The sequence below is a fragment of the Egretta garzetta genome, unplaced genomic scaffold (genome assembly GCF_000687185.1).
Source record: "Egretta garzetta isolate BGI_Z169 unplaced genomic scaffold, ASM68718v1 scaffold411, whole genome shotgun sequence".
NCBI classification, from domain to species: Eukaryota; Metazoa; Chordata; class Aves; order Pelecaniformes; family Ardeidae; genus Egretta; species Egretta garzetta.
The window spans coordinates 89,390-109,419 of record NW_009258541.1 but is presented as its reverse complement, the minus strand read 5'-3'; the positions used below and the strand labels follow the sequence as shown (position 1 = coordinate 109,419).

General features: G+C 40.5%; 1 non-coding gene across 1 annotated transcript; it reads left to right on the top strand.

Annotated features, from left to right (window-relative positions):
* Positions 1-5,836: 5,836 nt before the first annotated feature.
* On the top strand, positions 5,837-5,922 carry TRNASTOP-UCA. The gene has a single exon. It is a non-coding gene; the product is annotated as a tRNA-Sec (tRNA).
* The last annotated feature ends 14,108 nt before the right edge of the window (positions 5,923-20,030 follow it).

The window sequence follows — 20,030 nt, the reverse complement described above, 5'->3', positions numbered from 1 at the left end:
GAGTCATACCCCTTCCACTTGGGCTGTCTACAAAAGACATTGAAAAGAAGGAGGGTAAGAAGGACATGTAGGTCGGTATGGCCATCCTGAGTCACCCAGCCTGTGGGTGCTATAGCCTGCGGCAGCCTAATTCCACTTGGGGTAATGGCAGGGAGAGAAGCATGGAGTCAAATGCATCTTACTGATGTCTTCCTCTCAATGCGTCCTCAGCTCAGCTGAATTCACATGACAGCAGCGACCTTTGCTAGGGCCTTAGGGAGTATACTCTGTAAAATACAAATTTCTTTGCCTTTTGAAGTGTGTTTCTATTGATGCCTGACCTTTACTTTGCTGTGACTTTCCAATTCTGCATCATTTCAAAGAACAGTTCGGTCTTACAGGTAGCTGAAGAGCTTCCCTTAGCCCAGTGGTTGCCAGCTCACCTTCGTTGTTTTGTCAGCATTTCTGGTGCTTTCCCTGAGATGGTTTTGGGTTTTTTAACAGAAAACTTGTGTTTATTTATATTTTTTTTGTAATCATGGAAGCCATTTAATCAGAATATTTAACTATGTTTCTCTCCAGTTTAGGTCTGGAGCCAGTTTGGGTTTGTTTTAATTAGAACAAGATTTTCTAAATGAAGCCCTTTTTCAGTGGCTTTCAACTCAATTAGAGATCAGAATCTTAACTTCTGTTTAGGGCAGGCATTCAGAAAAGTCTATAAGTCTGTCTTTAACTCATACTGACTTCAGTGGTACTGTTCAGGGTACCTAAGGGATGAGCATGTGCTTTGATGCCTTGCTAGCCTTGGCCTGAATATCAACACAGGGCTTGGGAATTTTAATGTGGTTTAGCAGGCCAAAGAAGAAACAAAATGAAAACTATTTGTTTTATAAAAATTATTGATTTAATTTTTAATTTCAATGAGTGTGTGAATTGGCATCTTAATTCCCAGGTGGATTGAGTTCGCAGCAGAGTGGTCACAAGTTATGGGGGGAATGTGTGGGAGAGGCAGGGTGGGTTAGGATGTGTGAAACCCCATGGTGTGGTCTCGAGTGGTTGGGTTTTATAGTTCCAGCCTTGAAATGGAATGTGCCCAGTACATGTAGTATTAGAAAAAAAAAAGACAAGATATTACCTGGGCCTTCGGAAATGTGTAGAGCCACTGCTTGAGTTCCCTGGCACCAGACTGTTTTCCTTACAGGGGGGTTTGTACTGAGCAAGCAAAGGGCTGGAGCCAGGTTCCCTGATAATGCATCAGGGAATCAGGTAGCCTAATGGAGCAAAGATTAGTTGGGTATATGTATCTTCATAAAACAGCAGCCATCTCTAAATATCTTTAACTTTCACTATTGCAAGTAAGTAGCCAATTTTGCTGTTTCTCTTTAGCCAGGAGAAACACAACTAGTATAGAAAAATGTACCAAATGAGAGCTGTAAAATGCAGTTTAAAGCACAAATGTGGCAAACAACAGATGCTTTTTGAAAGGAAGAGACAACCTGTGTTCTGAGAAAAACCTTCATGAATCCTGTGCCCTGGTTTTCAGTTGCTAGAGGGCAGCGTTGTATAAACAATGAGAGTCCATCATCTTGAGGTCTGTAAGCGTCTCATCACTGAGTTTAAGTGTGGTACCTCTCAATGATATCAGTGGTTTCTCAGTTTTATGATCAGGGTTTAATTAAAAACTTATTTCTACTTTGATTGCTTTCTCAGTGATGTTAACATTCATGTATCTGCATTTCCCCTGTTTCTTTTTGGCTCATCATAAATGCTTAAGACACAGTTGCCTTGGTCACTTTTCTTCTTGCAACAGCTAACATAAGTAGAGAAGTTACGAGATTTTTAGGAGTCATTTCCCAATTTGTTTTATTTACTACATGAAAATCGTGTACAATTAATTAATTTTCCTGCTTCCCCAGTAGATGGCATCTGCAAAATGTTTATGTAGTGGCCCCTGAAACAGAGAACAGTAAGGTATAAAATTTGTGATTAATTCTTTATTTCTTACTTATGGGTGTTGTTTTGCATTCTGTCTCGGAAGGGTGTGCCTCTGCTTTATGTTGCTCCTTTTTGGCTATTCCTTAATTTGCTAATGCAATGCTTGCTGTACATGCATTTTAAAAATGAGTATGGAATCAGTTTTGTTCACAGTGCTCGTAAACAACCAAGCACTAGAGCAATACTTAAAATACATTTTCATATTGAACACTTGTACAAGACAGTTTTCAACTGTAAACAATTATAAAACGTAAAGATCTGACATTCCTGCAGTTTCAGTAAAATTATTGAGCTCTTCATGGCTAGATAGAGCTTTTTGTGGCATAGAAGTCAGCATAAGAAAATCAGTCTTTTAAAATGTGACAACGGATTTTGGGTGGGACGTCTTTATCAGGCATCTAAAAACGAAGAACATCTCCAAATTGGGAGCTGCTTATGAATATTTGACTATAGTTGCTGTGGGTACTGCTGCTTTCAGCCTCCTGTGGAGTTTTGTTTTGGTTATTGTTCATTTCACACATCTCATAGAAATAGCCAAAAGCGGCGCTGAGCTTTCCTCAGCCAGGCTCGCTCGCAGGCACGCTCCCTGTCTCTGGGAAGGGCTGGACTTCACATTCCAGCCCTGACCCTGACCGTGCACTTTGCACTGAAAAGCTCTCGGTGTGCTCCATGTGGAACTGGATGTGAGCGGTCGCTTATGCAGAGCTTCTCTTGCTAGACAAACCTCCTTTCATAGGAGAATCCTCAATGTCTTTTTAGGGAAACTTTATGTACTTATAAACTACTGTGAATCTAAGGGAAAATACCAAAAGTAACATTGGTCACAAAGTTCCTCCCAGATTGTTCCAGGTGCTGTCCCTGCAACTTTTAAGCTTTACTGATGCCCTTCAAGATCTATATTTTTCCCATGTAAATTTCTTTCACTCAGATAAAAAAAAGAAGTATTTAACCATTTTAAATTAAGTTACAAAACCAAGGACAGTTTGTAAAGAAGCGCAAAATAGCATAGTACTGTTGAAAGCAATGGGATGAAATGGCTTATGGTAGCAACAAATATGCTCCTGCTGGCCTCTCGTGTTTTGCCAGCAATGTCTGCTAATAAAAATACAGCCTGTAATTTGAAAAGTCTTTGTTTTCATAAAGCTAAATTAAGGAATTAATCTGTATTTAATGAAATGATGGGACGGATGGAAAGTCAGAAAAAGTTCAGTAGGTGTTGCACCTTTGACAGGTTATTTGCTTGAGCTCCTAAGTTGTAAGACCTGCTTTTGTGTACGGTCACCATTTCTCAATATGCTGAGGGCAGCCTGCCTAAATCACTAGGGTCTAACTCTGCAAGAAGCTCCATGTAGATCAACCCTTCAACCAGAGAGAGCCACTCTTCAGAGCCACTCTGGCTCTCAGGATGGCGTTCCTAGTGACTGAGGATATGAAACCTTATCAGACACCAGTGTAAAGTAAGTAGGGTTTTAGCTCAGGCTCTCCATTTCCTACAGCAGGAGCTGAAACAGGTTTCTGGTACCTCCCAGTTCTTGCAGGCTAGAATAAACTTTCCCAGGGAAGGTCACCCCATCGCTGTCTGTTGTGTGGTTTCTTCCTCTTCTCCCCTGTGCCGGCCATAAACCAACTTAGGCTGGCAAGAGAGTTCTGGAGGGGGTACCACACAGTTCTAATCTCCAACACGTTTCTGCAGGGTGAGCAGCAACTTCAGTCTCTACAGGCTGGCAATCTGCTTCCTTTCACCAATGCTACAATCAGTTCATTTTTTAACTCTATGCCTTTATTTGCAGGCTCTCTGTATGAAATTTCTTTTGGTTGTTTGTCTAGTTTTTAGTTTCACAACTAAAGAACAAAAAACACTTTCAGACCTTCTTTTAAAAACCTTTTTTTTTTTTGCTTCTGGGAAGGAAAAAGCAGCCAAAGACACACAGTATTGAATAAGTCCAATTTTACTGCATTCTTGTGGTTGAGTAAGACACAGAGCAACTAAAACAAACTAACATAAACAGGGAAAGCCAAATTAAATACTTACATTTGTATAGTGCAAGAGGATCCTGGGCTCAGGAATGTAATTCAATCTTTATTTACTTTTTAAGTAGGCAGTGCATAAAATAGTCGGGGATCTTTGCAATGCAACTCTAAGGTAGTGGAATACTTTTTGACTAAAGAGCCAGCTAATACAGTATTGTAAGGGGACTGTTTGCTCAGCATGCAAGAGAGCTTTGACAAATCTAAAGAAAGGATCACCGAGTCAGTCATGGCTCTTCATCATGCAAAAGCAAATTATCAAATGGATACCTGACACCAAATGGGGGGAGAGAATTTGGGTGTCTAATTGACACATACACAATCTGCTTAGCACTGGAAGTGTGAAGCTCTACTTGAAGCAAAAAATATTGTGGTATGTAAGGAATGCAGATGTTTATCTATATATCATTGCCACTGGGCCTTCTCACAGTCCTCCTAATAACTGTGCTGCGGAAAGAGCTTTTGGACTTTTCCAAAACAAATCTGACCTTCCCATCACTCCCCACTTCAATGTGCTTTGTACAAAAGACGATACATTAAAAAGTAGCTGCAATATGGATGTTAGGAAACAGCTGCAGCACATTATGTTATAGCTGAAGATCGGGGTAGAAAGATTTCATTTGGGGTAGCACAGTTCACCCACGAATTATTCAGTCTATGCCAGTAATTGCTGCACTGCTGCTAAGGTCTACCTTAGTATCAGGTGCTGACATTTGCTCCCTGAAGCACTGACATACAAAATGGCTGTTTCCTGCTCTTAGGTTGAATTGAAGAAGCTGCAATGTATTAAATACTTCACTAGTTACTTTTCTGTGCACACAAACGCCAGCAGCCATCACTGGGATGCTTGGGGAATGAAGGCAATGTGGTATGTATTCACAAATGGAATGGAAGGTGAATCAGAACCTTCATTAAGCAGTGGCCCAGTTAAGGACCATGTAGGTGATCAGTATTTCCAGATTAATGTAGCTTTAGGAAGGGTTGGTTTCTGCGCAACCTGAAGGTTGATTTCTGCTGAATGCTAATCTCAGTTAACAATGTTCATCAGGAATTGCAAATCCATGAATTTCACACCCATACTCCAGATTTGTGCTGTTATAATTGTGTATAGAATTTGCCTTGAAGGCTGTGATAAAACGATAGACCCACAATGCTTCTATGGCTTCATGTAAACAGTGCGGGGGGCTGTGTGTGTCTCCTTATCTTCCTTTTCCAAACTGTCACTCTCATCATTGTAAAGAATCTTTGTAAATGTTTTTTATTTCTTTGAATCGGTCACTAAGGGAAGATGTCAGGGAGTGGAACTATTTGGTGTCCTGTCCTGGGGTTTATACCTGACACCCTTCTGGGGCAATAATCCCCATAACTCTGGCTTTTTGACTGGCATCAGTTATGAGGACAAGGGACAAAATTCTCAAACTAGCAGGCCCAAGTGTTTGTCAGGAATTTAAAAATGTGTCTTCCTGAATTATTTCAGTCTATCAACCTATCAAAGGAATGTTTAGCCTTCTGTTTTCCTTCCCCCGGCCTTTTTTCTTTCTTTGAATGTCTGTTTTCTTCTGCTTCCCCCTCCCCAGCTGGCTGCAGCAAAGGAAATCTGTCAGGTTTTTTGGAGTTTTTCCCCCTTAATATTCAGTCTCTCTGCACTCTCTCATTTTTTAGCTCTGCTACCATCTTGTCCTTTCGGTGTTGAATTCCCACCATGATTTTTCAATGGGGAAAAAGTGATGAGCTCTGTCACAGCTGAGTGCCTATTCCCATGGGACGTACCTGTTTGGCTCTACCATTGTATTGGGTTTGGGTGGCAAGGTTTTGGCAGCAGGAGGGCTACAGGGCCCAGATGACGCTCAGTGGCTGGGCTGAAGGCTTCAAACCTGGAGCTGTCTAGTGACAGAGTGGGTCATTTCTGCCTTTCAGGCACCAAAAAGGACTGTGGTGGGTTGACCCTTGGTGGACGCTGGGTGCCCACCCAGCTGCTCCATCACTCCCCTCCTCAGCTGGACAGGGGAGAGAAAATACAATGAAAGGCTTATGGGTCAAGATAAGGACAGGGAGATCACTCACCAATTACCATCATGGGCAAAGCAGACTTGACTTGGGGAAATTAATTTAATTTATTGCCAATCAAATCAGAGTAGGATAACGAGAAATAAACACTAAATCTTAAAACACCTTCCCCCCACCCCTCCCTTCTTCCTGGGCTCAACTTCACTCCCAATTTCTCTACCTCCTCTCCTACAAGCAGCATGGGGGGACAGGGTATGGGGCTTGCGGTCAGTTCACCACACATTGTCTCTGCTGCTCCTTCCTCTTCACTCTCTTCCCTTGCTCCAGCGTGAGGTCCCTCCCACGGCAGGCAGTCCTCCACAAATTTCTCCAACATGAGTCCTTCCCACGGGCTGCAGTTCTTCATGCACTGCTCCAGCGTGGGTCCCTTCCACAGGGTGCAGTCCTTCAAGAGCAGACTTACCCAGCGTGGGTCCCCCGTAGGGTCACCAGCCCTGCCAGCAGACCTGCTCCAGCGCGGGCTTCCCACAGGGTCACAGTCTCCTTCAGGGGCATCCCCCTGCTCCGGTGTGGGGTCCTCCCTGGCTGCAGGTGGAGATCTGTTCCAGTGTGGGCCTCCATGGGCTGCAGGGGCACAGCCTGCCTCCCCATGGGCTTAGAGCTGAGCAGAGCTGACAACACAAAGTGCATTGCACCCATTTACACTGCATATGCAGCTCATATGATGAGGCAGGACATGAACACTCCTCTGTGGAACCTGAGAAGTGCCAAAAAATTGTTCTCTCTGGAGTACTTGGGCATGTACTTATACATAGGATGAACAAGTATGTGGACTTCAGAACTTCAGAACCTGTGGACTTGCTGGACCTAAGTAAGTAACCTCCATTTTTGTCCACTGTTGTCAGGGAGCAGCTTGTAGGGTTTTGCTGCTGCCTGCAGACACGTAGGGAGTATGTAGTGCCTGGCCTGCCTGGCAGCACTGTTTCTTGTGCACTCCTCTGCTTCCCGACAAAGGAACCTCCACATTCTACCCAGTGGACCGTGGTAAAAATTAACAGAATAAATTTGATGTTCATGATTTCCTCCTCTGCAGTATTTGTAGCAAATTGGGCACCTGAATTCCTAAAGGGCTGGGATATTCTAGATATAATTGCCAGTTTTGGGGGGACTCACAGGATGTCCAGCATAATCAATGCCCAAGGGAAAGCCAAGAGAACAGCTGGAGCCTTCCTCATAGTGGGAGAGGTCTATTCTATGAAAGGTAATGGAAAACTTCACTGTTCTGTTTTGGTGCTGAGTAACTTGATCTATGTGGTTATTTTTATTCTTTTGTGTTTACATTCTTAGTGCCCTTTTCTGATTTTTAGACGTATATGTACTTTTTCCTTCTATCTCCTACGAGCTCCTGGATAGAATTCTGCTGAAACCCCTTCTCCCTAAAAACACAGATAAATGCAGATTAAAGGCATGTGCTTTTGCAAGAGGTCTATATTCACACTGTCACTCTCTGGATTAAGATTGCTGTGGTTTATGTATGTGCAGCTGCTTTCTAATTAAAGCCCACATCTGCCCTTGCTTTAACACCAGCCAACTGTGGTGAAGCCATTAACCCTCTCTGTTGCTTCTGTGCTTTGTCCTATGGGCACATGAAAGGGTAAGTGGATTGAGAAATGAAAAACCAAAAGCACAGTTCTTAGTCTTACTGGGTTTATGCTCAGTAAAACTGAAGAGGGAAGAACGTGGAAGCCAAGTCTCTTTCTGTTCCCTCAATCTTAAGCTTCTGGCTTTTAGTCTAATTTAGCACCCATTTAAGACTGGGCTGCAGTCCTTCATTCTGCTGCTCAAAGACTTTTCACATTATCATGTCTGCTCCCAATCCATTTAGTTGCTTACAACCCCTGACAGGCCCCTTCTGGGAAGGACTTGCATTTGTTGGGTAAAGCGGGTTACCCTGTCATCCACCCACCCAAAGGATCCCCTGTGTCAAGGGACACAGAAAGTGAGAAAGTGAGTAATTTCTCACTTGCTTTGTGTTGCTTCAGCTGTACAAAAGAAGTAGGAGAGCCCTGTGTCCTGGCTCTGGAGACTGTGCTCTTTGCTCACGTAAGAAAGAGCCTCACGTCCAACTTGTAGAGTTCAGGAGGCTGTGTCATCCAGAAGGGATTTTTGTATGATTCCTCTAAACGATAGATGAGATAAATGAGTACAGATTAAAGTTTTGTCTCATTTCCTTGGGACCGAGCAGTAAAATAGGGAATCTGTAATATGAATTTTAAAAAACACCAAAAAAAAAAAAAAAAAGGAAAATTTGTCCTCTTTGACTTGTTGAGCACTGTTTAGACTTTCAAAACTGAGTCAGCCCAAGTTTGTGGCTTATTGTGCAGGCTGCTCTTGATAACTTCTGAAACTTCATCCAAATGAACTATTAAGATCCTGGGTGGAGTAACACTTACGGTGATGTAACAGACCTGAGGTCAATGCATCTCCTCCCAGTGTGTGGTCTGTGAATAATATGTGGGCCCGTGGGTCCCAGAAGCAGTGATCTCTTCGTGAAAGAATTTGAAAAAAAGGGTAGCTGTGTCACAGTTAATACTCCCATTTCCTCAAAGAATCCATTCACTGCAAAGGAGGACGGAACATGCTGTTTCAACATTTGTCTTTTAAAGAGCACTCGGAAGTGGAGGCACTCTGGCTGACTGACGTTGGGTACACCTGCAGAAAGTCTCTATTTGAAATGAGTGCCTGCAAAAATAAGCTGAAGTCAATGTACAATGCAGGTGGCTGACAGTTTCTAAAGTCAGGACATTTTTGTTCTGATGCCTACAAATGGATTTAATTGTAATGTGTGAGCTGTGATAATCACAGAGGGTATTGAACAATCTCTTCCTTCTAAACATGACTTTAAGAGCATCGCTTTAGATGTCGCAAATTTTAGAGCATTAGCCCTGGTGGCTTCTTCCCTCCTTTGACAAATGTACTGCATAGAGAAGGATGGCTACCTGGTAGTTTTAAGGGGAAACTAGTGGGATTTTTTAACCGAATGGAAGTTTAACCTTCCTGTGTATGTTCTGTTCCCCAAAACGCTGTTCAGATTTGAAATGTTAAGTACCAAAGTTTAAAGGAGAAGCTCCAAATCTCTCTCTGTAATACTGTCTCTTCCTATGTATAGCAGAATGATTGGTATAATTATTTTATCCTCTGGTTTTATTTTTATCCTGTAGTTTCAGGTTGTGAACTTCATACTGTAAAGATTATTGTTGACCCATGTGGCTGAGGCAAAGCCTGTAGATTGATTCAAAATAACAGTGGGCCTGATCGATGTATGTATGTCTTTGTGGATTTTCAGATGGACATTTTTCAAATGTCTCAAATGAAGAAGTTTTTTATTTGCATGAACACAATCCCCCTTGCTCATGCCATGGCCCATGGAGAAGTTCAGGTGGGAACCAGGGGACCACCTTGACAAAACTTAATGAAAGAGGGGAGCAGTGAAGCTAGTCTACAGCATGCTTCAAAGCTTCAGAGTAGCTGCTTCCCATATACTTTTTGATGGCAAATGTATGTTACATGCAACATTTAAAATAAATACTGTCACAGAAATTCTTATTTGTCAGTAGGTCCCGTGTGAGTCATCGGCCAAGTTTTGCGAACATGCACCAGTTTACTGAGGTGTAATAGTGTCTAAGGGCTACAGCCCTTGGCAGGCAGATTACTCATTTTGGACTGGTATTATGTTCCTCTTTTGTTAGCAGAAAGACACCTTTACCAGAAGATACTTCTATTTGCTTTTACTTCAAGTATATCCCTCATACATGCCTTTGTGTGCATCTGTGTATATGTTTGCTTGTGCCTAGAATCCATGATATTTTTTCAAAAACTGTGTCCAGTTCTTCAAATACATACAGGAATTGAGCATTAACCAACCTTGCTGCTTAGAAAATAAGCCATGTGTCTCTTTTCTGGGTTAGAATTTGTAAAAAGAGGGATTAGCTCACTAAAAGTGTTTTTAGAGACAGTGTTTCTAGGTTATTCTCTCCAAGAAGAGATTGATAGAGATGATACAGTCAAGAGAGAAAGGTAGGCTCTTCTGGAGAATGTTCAGAAGAGGATCCTCATGTGCTTTTTAATTGTCCTTTGTATGCTCAGTCCTGAAAATTCCTGTTTTTTCACCAGTTGCTATTGGAATATTAAATATCACAAGCAGGGTGGATTTCAATTAGAAATTCAGAGGAAGAAAGAAAATAAATAGCCTTTCGACTACCCAGTGAGGCTTGGGCAAGAAAACTCATGAGTCTGAAGGCAAAAAAGAGCCCTTGAGAAATTCTTGCTGTGGATGAAAACTAGCAACCTTGTGGCTGATAGTTCTCATGAGTGCTCTGTTTTCATCACATTAGGTAAACATTTTTTGATTTATTCAATTGACATTAGCTGTTATCTGTTTTGGAACTGAATTGGATAAGCATGTTTTCAGAGATGAAGAGCATTCATTTTCCCTGGTCTGGTGATAAATATGACACACATTAGAGTATAATAATGAAAAACTAATAAACAAATGCAGTTTTTTCTCTTAGTTTTAATAATTCATAATATGGCCTCTGACTTAGGAATTTATACATGTCAGATGACCTTGGCAAGCTAGGTCTCTGAGGAGATGATATGTCTGAATAAGCATGGTTTATATATCATAAAAATCTAAGCGGCTGTTCTATACATTGATATTTGACAGGGAATGAACTGACAGCAAAAGCGCACATAATTTTTTAGAGGTATGGATGGATTAGTCTGAGTTGTTATTTTTTATTAACATTACACAGTAATGCTTAGTCATACCTTAGATGCAGTTACTGGAATAAAGGTAGATTATGCCCTTGAGGCAAGAATCACCTTTATTCCATTGGTGCCTGTGCAATTAGAACCATATTGGAGGGATCATATTGCTTTAATTCATTGGTGTAATCTTTGGACCAGGCCTTTCTCTAAGTTAATGAACAAGCAGGCCTTATCTCCTAATGGCCAAGATTGTGTGCCGTTTTACTGTAGTAACTAAAACATACCGCTTTCAATTGCGTTCATTTTTTGCATCTTACTCTGTTCAGTAACTCCATTTCCAGCCATTGTTCCTTCTGAAACTGAAAAAGAGAAAACAATCTTCCTTTTCTCTAAGTAGAATGCAACTCCAATCCAGCAATTTTTACCCATGCATATTTGAATTACAGAGTAAAAGCACATTTTGAGCAAGAGCCCCAAAGCCACACCTGCCACCTCAGTGAAGGATCCCAGACCGGAAAGGACTTAACTGTGGATAAATTCACATATCTCAGGAGAACAGTCACTTCTGTCCCATGGACAGGGAATCCTGCATGACAAGGTTTTGTGAAATTTTGATTGTATCGCAGCCTTTGAGTTTGCTAGTATCAGATTGAAAATATGGAGCTGCTTCTCCTCTAGGTCCAAACGCTTAGAGCAACGTGAGTGATGAATAAGGAGACAATTAAGAAGTAGAGCAGCAAGCAGTTTCCTTTTCTTATTTTAGATAACAACCAGATCAGCACCTATACCATACAGTCACTCTATACTTGCACAAAGGTCTTTTTCATATTGCAATAATTAAAACTGACCTTAAACAAGGAGAGAGTATAACTGGCAGTTTTGAAGACTTCTGACCTGCTACAGCAATAACAAGAGTCAGTGTGAAAGTGAGAATCTGACCCTTACTTCTTCCCTGTGAATTTTTAGTATTGAATACATAGTTGGTTTTGAGACTGCATGTCTCTTTGGGTTGGTATTTGTTTGGGGGAAGAGAAGTTCCTAGAAATTTCTGATGGTTTAAGTAACTAAATTCAGTGTAAGTGTTGCTGGTATTGATTTTGTTGACTATTGAAAGTAATTTTGAAGACTTTCTCCAAGTCATTTTTTCAACTTTCAAAAGCTTATTGGTGTTCTTGCTTCAAGTCTTGCCTCTTCATTGCAGATTATCAACTTGTATATGAAATCTCCTGTCCAGCATCTTATTCACAGACTGGCTTTGGACCAAAAATGGCCCCTTGATTTGCTCATGACACAGCTTTCTTATGCAGGAATGGTGTATTATTTTCTTAATGAACAGCTGCATTTTAATTGCACGTTCTGGGAATATCCATCAACTGATGAAATACAGTGTGCTCAGCCTTCACTGAATGAATACGATCACCAATCTTTTGTCACAGAAAACCAAATTTTCTTGTATCTCTTCTGTCTGGAATGGTTGCAGCAGTGTTCCTCAAAAGAACATTTCTGGAGGGAGGTGGGTCTCTAAACCAGCTAACCCAACAGCAGTCACCTTCCTGTTCTTATCCGTTGTGAAAATAACCTGAATTAAGAGGGCCCTGTAGTCAGGGCATTTGTAAATACAAAATGAAACCTGAAGAAGTATAAAATACACACAACTGAATGATAAGCATTATAAAAAAAGTTCCATATTTAAGAAAACAGATTTTCTTTTCTCTGGCCTCGAACTGGCATGGAAAGTAATTCTAAATCTGTAGGACATACAGAAATAGCTAATAATTTTTTATGAGTTTTAGTATTTTTTTCCTAAAAACTCAGCTGCTGGAACAATTTGATTCTGCAAGCATCTTAGTTTTCGAAATAAGTTCTTGAGCCCCTTTTTGTGAGAAAAGCTCAGAAACACAAACCTCAAAGACTTAAAATCTATTAAAAAATGCCCAAGGTCTATTAAAAAAGGTATTTTGATTTGGCTCATTCTTTAGGGAGGGAGAAGTTGATTTATTTTTTAAATTCTTGAAACGGACAGTCCTTAATGACTCTCACACTTTATTACTGCTTAATTATGTCCCTTCTGAAATGGTAAGAGACACTCAAGCTGTAGCAGAACGTAACCAGTTCCTACTAAAACCTGTTTTTGTTGGCTCCACAAAAAAAATCTCTTCATATATTGCCACCAGTAGTTGCTTTACCGAAACAGGGCTGACTCACAGAGCTGAGATACCTTCTTGCAGCTGCTGAATACAAAGGCACAGATCCCCATAACACTGCTCCTTCTTACGGGATTCTTCCAGTGCACTTAGTGCCAAGAGCAAAATAAGAGCTCTTTCCTTGTAGCCTTTAATTGAGCTAAGCTCGCTTTGATTCAAGAGTTAGTTTTGCCTGAGCAATGAGTGCAGAACTAGGCCATACAAATAGTTTCAGTATAGATCAAAAGATAGTTGTATGTAGATATTAACAACGAACATTACTGATATTAATGAAGAGACATACTGTGCTTACCATCTGCAGATGTTGGAGTGGGTGGATAAGATTTGGGTTTTAGGGAATTGGAAACAACCTGATTTTTTTTTTTTTTTCATTTGGTTAATTGTGAAATGATTCTTAAAACAGATAACAGTGACTAATTTGGCCAATGAATTTAATGGGATGAAAGGCAAGCACCAGAAACAAAGCAAACAAAGAAAACAGAAAAAAAAAAAAAACCAACACAGGAGCTTTAGCTTATATTTGATGATGTGTAATTGCTGTTGGTACCAGAAGGAAACTTTTTTTCATAGCTAGTAAGGTCATTTTTCAGTTTTAGATGTTCAAATTTCAATCAGCATTTGAACACATGATAAATATCAATGGCAGGGATTGTTGTTTCTGACTTGTACAAGGTTTAGAGTACTTAGGTATCCTGCGTCAGCCAATAAATCTATGGTTCAAAGGAAGAAAGGTATGTATGGGTGTTGTTACCGATCTTATTAGATAACTAATTATTTAATATTTTCTGTTCATAGGCTGTTACATTTGAAGTTTTTAAAACAGAAAACAAAACTTCATGTTGTATTGTGTTTGAGGAGTTGCATAGTTTTTGCTAGTGTTTCTTTCTGCCTGCTGCCGTGAGAAAAATCTTCAATATATTTTTTTATGTGCTAACTGTGGCAGTGTTGCCTTCCTGACGTTTTGCTTGCTTTAAAGAATGGAAGTCCCCAAGCCAAGGAGCATGCCTGTCAGTCTTGACTGCTGCTAGAGCAAGAGTCTGCTTCTAAAGGGGAAGCTGACTGCGAATTTTCTTGGCATTATAGATCATATACTATCAAACTTAGATGATAGCAGATCTGTTTAAACACAGATTAAGGAAGAATCTCAGTTAATTTGTAGCAGGTTCTGGCACACGGGGCCAGTTTATTGTTATGGTCCTTTAAGAGAGGTCTTCTGTGAACACAGTCCCCTTCTTTCTCTCTGATTGCTCTTCCATCATCAATCCCTCATCTTTTCTGGACAACTTCTTTTCAGCTCCTTTGTCTTTTCTTAGTTTAGTTATCTGTTGGGGTTTTTTTCCAACTTCCTAGATCTCATTGTGACCATGCATCCTTGGGTAGGGAAGGATAGCACTTGTTGAATCCAAGTATTGCCTCGTTGTGTTCCTCAGAGAACCTCTAAGTTGTAGGAAAGAACCAGTATGGTGGTAACAGGCTAGCGCATCGCATCATGGTTCTGCAAGGAACCCTTCATCTTCCAGAAACACCAGTACAACACAGTTCACCTCAGCTTGAGGTTTTTCATGTTCAATGAAACATGGGACACTTGGGTGTATGCGAGACACCTGTTTTCACCTCTTAAGCCTCGCTTTGTATCCAGGGCTTTTCTCTCCTCACGTAAGAAGGTGAATTACTACAGTACTTGCCATTGTCCAAGCATACAGCTTGGTTTATCCAGGAGTGGGCACTAAGGGACTCTGCAGAGGGACAGGCCTAGACAGAAGAGCAAACACAGGACGGCCAACGCTGTAACCACTGCTGGTGGTGTGACTTCAAGGAAAAAGCTGCTCTGTTCATGTTCTGAGGCAGCTGAGAGACTGAGGTGAAGAGCAAGGGCCAACCCAGCTCCAAACCAGCAGGAGTACAACACAGCTTCTCGGTCTGCACGGCACAAAGGAGGTGGCACAAAGATGAAGCGACTTGCTTGAGGCTCCACAGAACATCAGGGGCAGCATTCAGCACTGAATCTCCCGAGGCAAATGAGTGCTTATGCTTCGAACCACAGTGCCGCTCTGTAGGCCTTCTATCAGTGCATTACATAATGTTAGTCTAATTAATGATGACCGTTTTTATCTAACCAGAGCCAACGAACCTTAGGCTGCTCCAGGGAGGAGGGATGCATTACATGATAATTACAGGATGCTAGAGCTGTCCAAGAACATTTTAAGTTGAATGTATTTGATATTATGCAGATATAAAAAGCCTGCAGGTGGCTGCTCTCTCAGCTTCACCTCTTGACTTTTGGACTGTGCCTCTACAGAGGATTTTCAAACACTTCTATGCCGGGACAACAGACAATGGAAGGCTGCCCAGATACAGCTTGTGTCCTACTGGGAGGAGAAGAAACGACCATCTTCACGTTCAGCTTCTCTGTGCATGAGTATTTCGTTCTGGCCAACAGACACAGAAAAGAAATAAACAAAAGGACCACACTTTCAGTAAAAGCTCCTACTTAAATAGCTCGTTAGAACAAAGGACTTCAAGCAATCTCAGTAATAAGCAAAAAGCTACTGATTGACATAGAAAAAAATGTAAAATTGTGGAAATAACTTACTGTCTATAGAAAGATTTTTAGTTGACCTACCTAAAAAGGCATGTATTATCCATTAGGTTTTATTTTCTTAGTACTGCTGGAGGGGTGGGACAGAGAAAAATTGCTTTGCATTGCCTTTTATTAACTGCTGAATCTCATCAATTGTGGATGCTTTTATCATACTTTATTGCAGGGATGATTTTAAGTTTTATAAGAAAACTTCTCATATTAGACTAATCCAGTCTAGACATTGATTTCAGTGGGCATTAGAACTTTTGTAAATATTTTCCAGAAAGGTTTCTTTCATCACTATTAAACTTGGACAGCAGACAAATGAAATGGATGAAAAATATGTATTTGGATTGTGGTGTGTAAAAAAGGGATCTCAGTGCAATAGTCTGTCACCAAGATATTTGCTTTTGAAGTAGTTATTTTTTTAGAAAATCCTTCACTTGCTGTAAAATGTGTTATTAGTGAGAAGCTTCAAAGCAAAACATTCTTCCCTCCCACTTTTGATTATTTGATAAAGAAACGATTCTTAACATAATCGTATGGTTAAACTGATTATGTAAAATAGCTTTTTAGCAATTAATATTTGAGTGAAAGCCTGGTCTAAAGTGAAACCATAATAGGCCTTTGTTAGGCTATCAGATTTCATAAAGAGGCTGTTTAGCTGAGCTTTTTCTGTACAAACAAAACAATAAAAAGCAAGCGTGAAAACCTCCTAATTTTAGGACTTTTCTGCTGTGGAGTATCAGTCTCTTTGCTGATACTGGGGCAGATTTCTCTAAAATTCCAAATCTTTTTTCTCGGAATATTTAAACATAATCAGTCCTTTTTCACTGTGATCATAAGGTTTCATTAATTTTTTTAAAGCTGGTAAAAGAGAGAGTGGTACTTTGGCATGGATTCGCAACAAGCTTTGATGAGTTCCAGAAAAGTGACTGTTATACAAATACAAGGAATGAAAAGAACTTGTTATCTTTAACAAGAGCTTGATTGGATGTAATAAAAGTTCCTTGTTAATTTACTGAAGTTAGCAGCTATGCTGGTAATGAATTTATAATCAACAACATTTGATCTTCTGCGGAAGCTTTTGCCCCTTTCTCCCCCCCCAAAATGTTTCTGGAGAGAGTCCAGATAATTTCCTTTAATAGGGATTAAAACTTTAAAGGAGTATTGCTTTATAGTGACCCTTTTTGGCAGTTTATCAGAACACTTATGCAGCTGGTAAATGTAACTACAAAATTCTGTGGAGGGATGACTATTTTTCCTTAAACAATCTCTCCTCTCCCCTCCCTGCCATGGGCAGCACATTGTTTACAGCAACACTGACAAAATAAAGAATCACAAAAATGAGTTACGTGAACAGGAAAGCTTTGATTCTATGGGAATAGCTCCAAAAACATCTTTTGGGTAATGCATGTTAAATGAAGTCATTATCCTAGAACTTTGAAAGAATTCTACCCAAATAGACATAACTTTTTTTTTTAAAGCAATTATATGACATTTAGAGTTCTGAGAAATTGTCTGTTTTTAATGTGAATTAGGACTGACATCCACATGCGCACTCACACAAAGGCTGTTGAAGTGTTGTGCTGCATTTGTCGAGAAGTTTTCCTGTTGACTCATTTTGATTTTACAGTCCTTTTTACAAACTGGTATTGTTGGAATTCAGTGTTTTAGTGCGGAGGAGGTTGTACGTCTGTCGTTGTTTTGTTAACTTTTAAAAAGTCTCTCCATCACCTCTGTATTCCCTTAAGTTCCAACCCCTGCCACGTACTATCCTGGTCTACGGGGGTGAACACCAATAGCATAGCGACAGATGGACAGGGTAGACAGACAGCCCATATAATCCATCCTATGCTGGTTTTATAAGTCTATAAAAATGCAATAAAGAAAAGGGTCTCATTAGGTAGAGGCAGGGGGCTGATTGATTTGCAGGCCACACTCAGTTTATAGCTGCCTTCTGTGTGAAAGTCCACCTTACAGTGTAAGTTTACCCTGTTTGCCGTGGCTTGTTTAGTTAGACTTAATTTACTTCTGGTAACGTTGAGCATTATTCATGTTTTTGTGGTGACTTTTACCCCAGTTTGGCACCTAAGTATGGACTCGCTCTCATTGTACTCTGTAGAAATAAACCCTTAAGCCAGAGGTCGGAGTAAAAGCTGAGTGAAATGTTCCTACCAAATGTGGGTTGTCTGAGAAGGCAGGAGCTGTTTAACTGAAAGGGAAACTTAATACTGTCAAAGCTCTCCTTTCAACTCACGTGTATTTTTCTGCATGGCAATAAACACCACCTCCAAATATTGAAAGAGGCTAAAGGAAAAATACTTGGTACATAATCAGTCTCACTGATTCTCAAAACAATCCATTTTATCTTTAGTTGTGGGAGTCTTTCCAGGGAAGAGTTTTTTCCCTGTAAAAGAAATAAGAGCCTGTGATTTTAAAATTGGGAAAAAAGGCAGTGGGACTGAGAGAGCTGGCTGCACCAGTGATGCGGCTTTCTTCAAATCAGGCCCATCGTCCTCCATGGTGCCAAACACCCGCTGCAGGTGGATTCAGGGAGGGAGGCGAGCGTGCCGGGCCCCTGTGCCGCAGAGCACGAGAGGCGCCTCAGCACCGAGCAGGGGGTCGTCTGTTCTAGTGCCTGCTCGTGGCCGTGGAGCCGGCGGTTCCTGACGTGTGGGGAGTTAAGGGCCAGGTCCTGGCTCTGCTGCTGACCCTGGGCAAATTGCATTATCTCCCTGAGCCTCAGTTTCCCAGTCTGCAAAATGGGACTGAGGACCCATCAAGGCGTTAGAAGTATCTCTGTTTCAGGTAAGTATGAAAGAAGGTTTTATCTTGGATAAGACTGGGGAAACAGAATGCGTTGCCCATACACTGTATTTTTTGGGAATCCCACCTAAATAAATGATGACAAAAAGACAAACTGTTGATCCAGTCTTATGGAACCATGGATATTTTTATTCATGTGATCATTTAACATTCTGGTGAATCCAATTAAACTTCTCCTCAACTGTCTCCTGTGTCCACGAGTTCTAGAGATTCTTGTTCTGCATTAAATATTTTCCTTTTATCAGTTTTTAAGTTGTTGCCTCTAAGTTTTATTGGATATTACCAATACTTAGTAAGAACAGCAGTTCATAAACATTTGTAGTAATTTAAGGAAAGGACCACTCTTGACTGAAAAATGCTTTTTAAGTCCAATTGGTGGAAATTATCTCAAAGTGTTTAGGATTATTAGTGTTCCAAAACCAATTCAACCTTAAGAAGGCTGTCATTTGGATAGTTGAAAGTTCTCACCATTTACATTCATAACATTTTAATTCATTTTTTTCTTTCTTACTGGATATCTAAAAGCTTCTCTTTAACCTTAAGAGAATAAAATGAGAAAATTGGCAAACTTAAAAATAAATAACTGTGTTACGGCCAATAATGATTTGCTAAATCATATCATTGTGCCAGAAAAGATCTGAGTCTTGAGTTTGGTCAGAGAATTCCAGTTACCATCATAAAACCTTCCACAGTGTTTAGAGTGTTTAAAGCCCATTGGGAAAAAATCTGGCTGGGTATTTAGCTCAATCTCTATATTATTATTATTATTATTATTATTATTCTCTATTGTTGTTGTTGTCTTCTTCTCCCCACTTCCTTTTTATTCAAAGAAAGAAAAAAAGAAACAAACAAGTAACTCCCCTGTGATGCCGTTAACCCTGCAACTCATCCCCACCCTTTGATACTACATATTACCCCCACGGAGCTGATTCTTCAAAGCCATTGACTGGGTTTGAGGAGCCAGTTTCTGTTAATTTTAATGGGGAATAGACATCCAGCCCCTAAGGCAGCTTTGAAAAATCTCCACCAGATTGTTTATGGCTCTTCTTGGAGGCAACAAAATGTTTACCCAGTTATGTAGCTGCATTTCCCAAAACATCAAGTTAGAGATCATCTTACTTCCCCAAGTTTAAAGAGCCCCAGTTTTCTGCGGTGCTAAATTTTCTATTTAATTTCTGTTGAGTCCTCTCTATGACACAGTTTCAAAGGGGAAGGGTAGTTTTAGAAAGGAACTAGCAGATCATCCTTTTTGCATGCAAGTGGGATGATACCTTGTTTTTTGACGTGCATCCTGTAATGATCGGTTTATATCCTGTTCTCCTTTTCTGGATGTTACACTGACAGCCACCTTCAGAAAACCGGTTTCTTTCCATCCTGCTCTGAATTATGTATTTAAAACATGCTTCACCTTAAATATGCAGGCTTTCAGAACAAAATTACTGAAACGGGCAAGGCAGAGGGAAGAGGAGAATTGCTTGTTCCAAGAGAACTAAGAAGCAGCAACCCCAGGTACATTTTCCATTCATGGACACGCACACCCCAGCAGTAGTCTGGATTCCCTTTCTCATGCATTGCTATCCTTCCATCTGAATAGACTCTGGGAAATTATAAGAGCAAACTTCAACTCTTATGTTAGG